The sequence below is a fragment of the Rhyacophila brunnea genome, unplaced genomic scaffold, assembly GCF_057557595.1.
Source record: "Rhyacophila brunnea isolate RB1 unplaced genomic scaffold, BYU_Rbru_1.0 scaffold_11, whole genome shotgun sequence".
In the NCBI taxonomy this organism is placed as follows: domain Eukaryota; kingdom Metazoa; phylum Arthropoda; class Insecta; order Trichoptera; family Rhyacophilidae; genus Rhyacophila; species Rhyacophila brunnea.
In genome coordinates, this window is record NW_028232763.1 from 20947209 (window position 1) to 20956903 (window position 9695).

Here is a 9695-nt window from a genome sequence, read left to right on the forward strand (position 1 = left end):
TATCATTAGAACAATGATTATTGAAACAACTTATAAATATCGTGAAGGCTAAAATGATGATAGTGATGAAACCATTCGTATGGTTACAAAATGCATTTTATCAATAAATCTAAGTATATAGGCTTACTAATAGCTGAACAGTTTCATATTACCAAATCTTGACGTAGGTACTTTACACTTAGGGGTTGTTTACGAGCGTCCCCATGCTAAGGGAACGGTCAAAAGTTGTCCAAGGGATAATAAAGCGACTTCAAGTATGTTTGTTAAACATTTTGTTATGCAGTCGTCGATGTAAGTTTCTCCCAGAGGCCGGCCCGGAGCTCCCATTAGACAGTCGGTGAAAACTTGTGGGGCCGCTGGTGTAGTCTTAACGAGGCAATGAAGTGTTCCAAACGATTTTCTTGAAGAACCCGACGATGCCGTTGTCATCTTGAGAGATGTATACTTTTCAGAGGGTGGAAATGCAAACCTTAGCTCGCTTAATATATTTATTATGTGTTTGTGTTTGCAAACAAGGTAGAGGAATTTGTAGTTAATATGTTTCCTTAAAAATGCAGGATATAAAATGATAAAGGACGTTTTAAACGTATTATATTTTAGAATATCAACTATATCTAATTAGTAAGCAGTGATTCTTAAAATTTAGGAAATATTATAAGAATTTCTTTTGACATTTCAGAATTTTTCATATTATCAAATAAGCGTGATTATATACGCAGTATATGAACATACAACCACAATCAGAGTTTGTATTGATTCGCCATTTCTACATGCATGGTTGTTAACCATTCCCAAAATTCATTTTTCTTTAATAAATAATATAAGTAGATACATAAATAAGATTAAGGATTGTAGCATTCAGAAATATATTGACACCACTTCATACTGTATACAACATTGTACTCATTTGGAAATTGAATAAGACATATACTAATCATATTATGTCAGTTACATACCTAGTAATATAAAACGATGAATAAATTATTACATCGATTATATTGTCAATTTAACTGCAATATCAATTAAGAAAACATTCAGGGGATACATACTATCTTATTATTACGTCGGTTTGTCGGTTCGAGAATTTCAAATAATATGGTTCTTCCATGATATGGTGGATATGCGGTACTGCCACGCCGATTACTAGACAGCTACTATTAGTCAATTATAAATTTTTGTATACCTACCAACCAACATTTTAACGGTAAAAACGTATTTTCTCGACTCTCTGAGAGTCTGACTCGTAATTATTTTGCATTAATATTGTATTATGTTTTATTTGAAAATCTTCTAAATAAAATTAATTACTAACGGTTTTTGTTGTTTTACAATTTTTGCATTTGGTATTGGGAAATAAATAAATATATAGGTGAAAAAAAAAACAGCCATTTTAAAGTTTTAAAAAGATATATTTGAAAATAATCTCCACCAAAATTTGTAAATTCCAATGATAGCGATAAACCACAGCAACCAGCAAAACAAATTACAATATTATCGCAGGTTCATCTGGCGTGGCCTCTTCCATGAATCAAATATGCGATACAATCTGAAAACAAAAAAAGAACTCTCCAAAAAGTTGCGGCTGAAATATTGAACATATAAATAAACTGATAACCACACTGCTTCCATATTTATAAAAAAACTCGACCTAGTTACCCGATTTTGGATTTTCTTGGATATTTTTTGGTTTTTCTGGGAGTCAAAAAGTGTTTTTCAATAATTATGATTTAGTAACAAAGAGTTATACCTACTATTTATAACAATTAAACGATATCATGGGATGACTCCATACTAGGCGATTATTTAAAGTCTACCTTTTTAAGAAATATGTTTTAATTGCATATTGACATATTTATAATATAATCACTATGATTATTTTATATCCTATAAAAATAATTTAATTTGCCAATGACAGATTTCGTATAAATGGAGGAATGTATTATACAGATTACAAAACAATTTGCAAAGGTTTAAAAAATATACCACAACGCGCCATCTGTCTTGACGTAAATAAATGTCGGAGTATTTGTCAAGGAATGGTGATATTTTTTCGTATAAACTTTACGTTACGTGATTTCAGTTAGTCTATCGAGTTGTGTGAACTATGGTAGGCTCCTATTGCAGAGCCTAAAACATTTACGCATAATATTGTTGTCAAAAATAATTAATAATTAGATAATTTAAAATTAATTAATTTATTATTATATAATTATAATTAGATGATGTTTGATATGTATAAATGTTTTCAAAAATACGTAATTTAAACTCATCGCTCAATTTTATGTCGTAAATAAGTTTTTAAAGTATCATTGAATTAGTGTGTCGTTGTCATTAGTTTGTACCTACCTATTTATTAGTAGTAATAATGTATTGTCTTCTTATTTCTCGTAAGTAAGTATACCTCCCAAGTATGCTCTTTTTCTCAGATATCCACAGCCTACCTCTTTCCGAAAGTCACCCTTCGCCACTAATATAAATATATAAGGCTACCTATACCTAAAGACAATCAGGTGATTTGTTTTGTATTACAACTTTTTCGGTTGGTTAATATGGTTATAATTAAATAAAATATTCTCTTACATTGGCAGCATTATTTATAAATAATGTTACAACGTTGTAAATACGGTATATTGTGTTGATATCTTTGTTTGATTAGTTATTTACTCGTACATTTTTAAAACTGTACATGATTGTTCATCAATATAACGCTAGTTAACTGTATTAAAAAAAACAGTTGGTTGTATTACCAATAACCAATACAATGTGTTTTAATCTCAATGCGATTCAAGAAAACAAATCTCCTGGCAAAGCTGTAAGCTTGTTACAAACTATTTGTATTTTAATTTAATCATTGGGTTTAGTGGCCAGCTAAAAAATATCCGGGATTGCAATCCCATATAATAATATCTACTTATGATTACATTATTTTTTGTGAAATGTGAATAAACAACTATTATAAAATATTGAATACTATAATAATAATATACATATTGCTTATTGAGGTAATCACAAAGAGACGCTTTACGTGGCTGGGACATGTGTTCCGGATGCCGCCAGAGAGTGCGACATTTCGTACCCTTGTGGCACAGCCTCAAGGATTCCGTCGCCGTAGCCAGCCCTCCTTCACTCTGCAGTGGTGCTACAGAAACGACCTACGCGCTGCAGGTCTGGATGGCGGGAGGCGCGAGAGTTGGCGATGGACCGAGAGAAGTGGCGCGAGATTGTGCTTGCCCTATGCCCTAATGCTGGGTCGTTAAAGAGTGAAAGACGAAGAAGAAGATATTGCTAAACTGTCAACATCTGAAAGTTCATCACTTTAAATGAATGACGAATGTTATCAAGACTATAATTATACAATATATCAGGCATCTTCAAATATAATGAGATCCAGTATAAAAACTGGCAGTGATCTACCACACTCTCCCTTATTTATTCTTCAATTGTTAGCTGAGAATACTAAGAGGCATTAAAAATTTTAAAACACACACCTGTTTTTCACAAGGTATAATTTTCGTTTTGAAAATGATTAGTTTCGGTGTTATTTTGGGCACTCATTGAACCCATCGTTAAACTACTACAGCTAACAGCCTACTGCATGATTGTAAAGGAAAACTGTTTCAGTTTAAAGCGCGGAGATTCACATCTTCTATTTCTCTCACTTCTATAGGAAGCCGTGAGTGACTACATTTACATTATTCAATTCCTACGAAACTATGGTATGATTGACCAAAATCCACGTGTTGGACATGTCTGATTGATATATTTGTAATAACTGAAATTGGAAATTAAAAATGTTGAAAAGTATTCTTATAATCTTTTTGAATTATAGTCTACCAATAAAATGCTAACTCACGTCACTGAAATACACTTCTCAAGTATGTATTATCACGTACTCCAGCGGCAGATTGGTGTTTTTTAATATTAGTTGTTTATTACATTTGTATGTTACTACAAAGTGACTATCAGCATTTTATTTTATTTGAATTTTATCTTACTTGTAGTATCAGCAATATATTATATAAATGAAGTCTCGATGTTAGGATATAAATATAGCAAAATAAAGCCATACAAGTATTTTAGTATCAACATTGTTTTGAGGTTTTAATTGACTCCAAATATTTTATCGGGTTGACAGAGCGCTTAGAGTACCTAAATGCAAGCTTCACAATCCCTCATTTCCGTTATGTAAATCTCGTTTATAACGCGTTTATTTGCATCTGCGTTTGTCGACCAATAAATCCGTCAGTTCTCATTCAGCTACTCTCGTTAGTCAGGGTTTGACGTCGAGCGTGCCGTCATAGGCCGTTTCCGGTGGCGTAGCATCCCGACGCTCACGCCGCAACGGACGCCGGGAGAGCAGCCTTGTTTATGGCCCAATTTGGCCCGCTAAGCGTCTGCCCCGTTAAACGTTTTAATGCTCTGCCGATAAAGCCTGAATGTGCGGGTCGGTCATCGATGTTGTCGGCAGTAGCAATCGTTTGATCGCATCGAATGATTATATGACGAGCAAACAGTGTGTTTTACATACTAGTTAACTGAAATACTTACCCATAATGAATCTGGTATACTAGCAACTAGGGTTCGTAATCCCCAGATCACGTTTGATTACTTTATCTCGAAATCCTGGGATTGAAAATGTTGGAATTTTAGGATTAGCTTTTATTTGATTTTTGAGAAAAAGTTGCTTTGAAAAAACAATTAAAAATAATATAATCTTGGTTTTGTAGAATAGTTAGATTTTAAAATGACAAAATCTCAATTTTATTTATAACTAGCTGACCCGGCGAACTTCGTACCGCCTCAGAATCAATAATCTTGTGTTAACTTATTAGCTGAATTAAATTCATTTTTTTATTAAGTTAAAATGAATATTCAAAATGAATTAAGTTCAATAAATGTGCAAAAATCAAACCAAAATGAAATGGATTACATAGTTTTGGTTGGTTAAGATTTCGAAGCATGATGACTACCGAGCCAACCTTCAGTTGTAAATTATGCGGTGGCAAGCCAGGAAGATCCAATGAGTTTAAAAATTCAGTTGGCTAGTTGGTTGCTTCGTCTTCGTTTGTTAGTGCAAGAACGTAGTGGTCACGCGGGGGTGGCGCGCCGGCATCTTGCGAAACTCAAACGTATAACCGTGTGTAAAATGTTCTTAGACAGTGTCTTTTTTCGGGCATAATACACATGGCTATACGTGTGAGTTTCGCAAGACGCCGCCGCACCACGCCCGCCAAATTACTACGGCCGAGCACTTACACAGTCGATAGATTTGAAGGAATGCAGTAGACCAACGATTTGATTTTGAATTGTGAAGTTTAAGTGATCCACATCTTTGTTCTTTGCCGCAAGAATTGCTCGTTCACTCAACCAATTGTTGACACAAAATTGCAAAAATTCAGCGGAAACGAAATCAATCCGTTTGATTCGTCGACAGGAACACGGCCGTTACCGATAGTCAGAAATTGCTTAGAGAAATTTTCGGCAGACGGATCGTTTAGCAATATAACTCGCATGTTTGTCGTCAGCTGAAGGTTCTTTACATAGCGCCACAGAGTCAATGATTTGAGGCAAGCATTTATTTCAACGGCAGCGGTCGATCTTGGAATGACTGGTAGTGTTTGGCAGAAATCGCCAGATAGTAGAATCATTTCGCCTCCAAAACATCTCTCACAATGCGCGTTTGTGCGCCATTCTAAATTCATCCCAGGTGATGATTTTACTTGCTACCAAAACTGTGGCCATTGCTGAATGTTTCGCAATATTGCATATCGGTTTTTCAGTCGTTTGAAGGTTTAACGGCAATTTCAACGCTGAATGAGCCGTTCGGCATCCTTTTAGCAACGTGGCCGCTATCCCGGAAGAAGCAACTGCTACAGCAATTTCGAATCTCGCACGAACAGTGGCCAAAATCAATGACATGAGGAATGTCTTTCCAGTTCCACTGGGCGCATCGAGGAAAAATAAGCCACCATTTCCATCATCAATTGCCTTCATTAACGTATCGTGCACTACCTTCTGTTGGGGGTTCAACATTAGTACATTCGTTCGAACTAATTAGTTAAATGCATCTCGATCATTTTCACGTTCACGTTCCAATTCTAGATTGAAAGCGTAATTCACTCCACGATGTGGCATTGACATTCCTAACTTGACTAACAAACTGCCGCACATGAGGTAACACATGTCTTCGATCAAAAGGAAAACCTGGTTATGTATCTCCTTATTCACCTCGAGATCAGGATTCCCTGAAATGACTTGATGTAAAATGTCTTCTGACATGTCATCCTTGTAGTTTTTCTACAGTTCAGGTGGATTCGATGGGAAGCATGTCGAAATAATGATAGCAAATAATGTGCGTATCTGACTTGGAGATGCAGAAACAAATGCTTTAGCGATTGTCATGTCCCAATGAGTATCATTTTCAAGCAAATTGAGCTTTTGACATGCAGCACGAAATGTTGGGCACACTAAACCATTGACAGTTCGAAGTGATTCAAATGATGTCGGCCCACGAACATTTACCAGCAACAACCGCAAGTTGAATCATTCGCCATTCTTCGGATGAACTGTGTAAATGCGACCAAGAGCATCAGTAGAATGCACATCCGGATGATCAGGAACCACATCGCCTTACTTCCGACGTTGAAATTTCTACGATGAAGCGTTCCAAGTGTAATATCGTGGCATCTTAGAGTAGAACAACGTTCGTGCAAACGGATCGCTTTGGCAAATCGAAAAGAAACTGGTCAATGTTGGCGCTGGAGATATTTCAGCACGTTGAGCAACATTCGATGCGTTGAAATAAACTTGTTGACCATTCTTCAGATGCACCGCCAAATGTACAGCAGTGGGATGACGTTCATGAATGGGAAATGAGAGAATACGCCAAATTGCTTCATTGCAGCTCACATATCGACCAACTTGATAGTGCGTGATTTCATCGTTGGTATTGGGAGTTTGAACGCCAAAAACTACAATATCGCTGCCTTTGCTAACATATTTGCAGATGTATTTGATGGATTTCACTGAATTGCAAAACTCCACGTTGCAATTCGCCTTGAATGTTTTGGAAAAAAAGTGGCGAATACGGAACAATCCAAGTGTTGTCGACCACGATATCGTTTCACTTCATTTTCGTTGTGATAGTTCTACCGTTATTATTGGGTGATCGACGCCGTTACAGTGGATAACCATAATTGGCAGTGATAGTCTCCGCCGATAAACTTCATGGATAACGCTTGGAACACTTGCCGTCGACCATGCACGCTGATTGGGGGGGGGGGTTGATGGCGCCACACTGTCCATGAATCATTTAAGTAATTACAACATCATGCAGGTCTGGATCGGTTTCGGGATCAGGAATCTCGGCACATATGATGTCATCTTTTTGGTCTGGTCGAATTCTTTCGACTAACCAAATAAGAATGTGTGCATGCGGCAAGCTTCGTTTTTGTCATTCAATCGAATACATCCAGCATCGAGTTTCCCAAAGACGCGATGCTTAACAATGTAGTTTATCAGCGACAGGATTTTTTGTTTGAAGACACGTGCCGATCACTTGATGTTTGTCCGGGGAGTAGCAGTTGAACAATTTCTATTCATTTCGGATTTCATGTAAAGGTGATGAATAGATCTGGACGACCGTAATGACGAACATATTTCATTGCATCTAGCGCATATTCATGCATATGACGTGGGCTGCCAATGTACATCGCCGATAAAATAGTCAATCGACCAACATTAGCTGCATCTCCTACGGTGCTGATTGCATCGCGTAAATGAATATACTCCTCCGATCGCAGTTTGGCTTGGTTCAACCGAATGAAAGTGAGGCGCTCCGTCTCGATTTTAAGCAATCAACAAAATCGCAGCAAATAGTTGTCAGCATTTTGACGAATCATCAAATGATAAACACTGGAAAATTAATCACATAATTCAAAATTACATAATGAAGCAGTTATCGATGCACACACAATCACAAATTTGATAACCTCACAAAGTGACCATCTTCGAAGGCAACTTACCGTTTTAAAATCACGATCGAAATAGCTATTTGCGCACCTAGCTGGTAATCGGCTCGATTATTCACGTAGATCGATTGTCGAATGAAGTTCGAAGGATGGATTTTGAAATTGGTAGGTAAATAATGAGCAATACCAGCAATGAGATCATGTAATTTTATCCTTGGCTTTATTTTTGGACGCTGTCGAAGAAGTAAAAAAGATTCAGGCAGGACAACTTCCTCCAAAATTCACCGGGGTATACAACAAAGTCTTTCGGGATTATCTGAGGCTGAACTTAATCAACTGTCAAAGGATAGATAATGCACACAACGCCTTTCATTTGTTTCTTGTTTATTCTTTCTGTCATGTATCGTTGTATATGGATTAAAATTGTTTGTGATTTTCTTTTATTTTCGAATGCGCGAGGTCATTTTTCAAAATGTCAAAATGTATGAGAAAATGAATTGTCTTCATAATGTATTTTTTCCGTGATTTATCCGATATTTTAATAGTTATTCTGCTATTCCGAGCGGAGACAAATCTAACAAATCAAAGATCATAAAAATCGGTCCAGCCGTTCTCGAGTTATAAATGGTGTAACTAACCCGACTTTGTTTTATATATATAGATAGATATGATTTAACGGTGTAGAAAGAACGTTTTTGAAATGATCTAATTTTTATGTATCCCCCTGAAGGCTGATAATGAAAAGCATTAAACCTGAAATATGACGATTGGGTTCTCCGTCTTGGGTATCTGGTCCTGAGACATTCCTATGTGTAAACAATTGGTGATGCTTCACATTCAAATGTAGGGTCTCGTGATATGCTCGATTAAGACTGAGTATGGTGCGGGGCGGGTTTGGAGAGTCCATGTTTTGTGTTGACGAAATGTTACGATGATTTCCCGGTAGATGTCATGATACCTATTCTATACAAAAAACATTAAAAATTTAAGTACGGATTGTTACAGCCTCTGAACGCTGAGTATTGGTGATAAATATATGACGCAGTGTATCTGTAGGTAGATATATTGCGACAATTATTACATTGGTATGTATCAATGCATATGTTATAATGTTTTTGATATAATATACCTAATATAAAATTTATTATTATTAGGGTATATGATAATTGTGAAAGTTGTGTAAGTGAATAACACCCACTGTGGCCGCGCGGCTTAAGCGTTGGACTATAACGCCGTGGGTCCCGGGTTCGAATCCTGGGTCTGGCAAGTACACAGATTGTTTTTCAATTTGTGTGTGAGTCAGGGTATGGACCTAATAGGGTGAGCAAGTGACTGACATCCATTTCTCCTAAAAAAAATCTGTCAATACCAACCTCTACTCTGTGGAGGCCCATATGATCCTATTAGGATCGGACATGGTCGAAAAAAAATATGATAATTATGCTCAAGAAAATTGCCTAGTACGGAGTCGTCGCCACTGGTTTATGCTAGTTATATAATATTTTCAATAAGTATTTTTTTGGAGTTGTAGTATAGTAACATGAGCAGGCAAGACTCAAAAGGGATGGTGAATGAAAACTGTGGAGAAAACAAGAATGAAAAAGATGATATTACTAACCATTATTTAACAAAATAATTTTGAAAGATTATAACGTCGTTCACATGAAAATGATTTTGTATTAATTATAATAAATTTGAAATCTTTTGATGTTGGTAGATTTATTA

The 9695-nt window shown here is 36.3% G+C and overlaps 1 long non-coding RNA gene across 1 annotated transcript; it reads right to left on the reverse strand.

The window, feature by feature from the left end:
* Positions 1 to 1423: 1423 nt before the first annotated feature.
* Positions 1424 to 8898, reverse strand: LOC147078481 (uncharacterized). The gene is made up of 2 exons (XR_015071838.1): positions 8724 to 8898; positions 1424 to 1546 (listed from the first exon to the last, which is right to left on the reverse strand). It is a non-coding gene; the product is annotated as an uncharacterized LOC147078481 (long non-coding RNA).
* Positions 8899 to 9695: the final 797 nt, after the last annotated feature.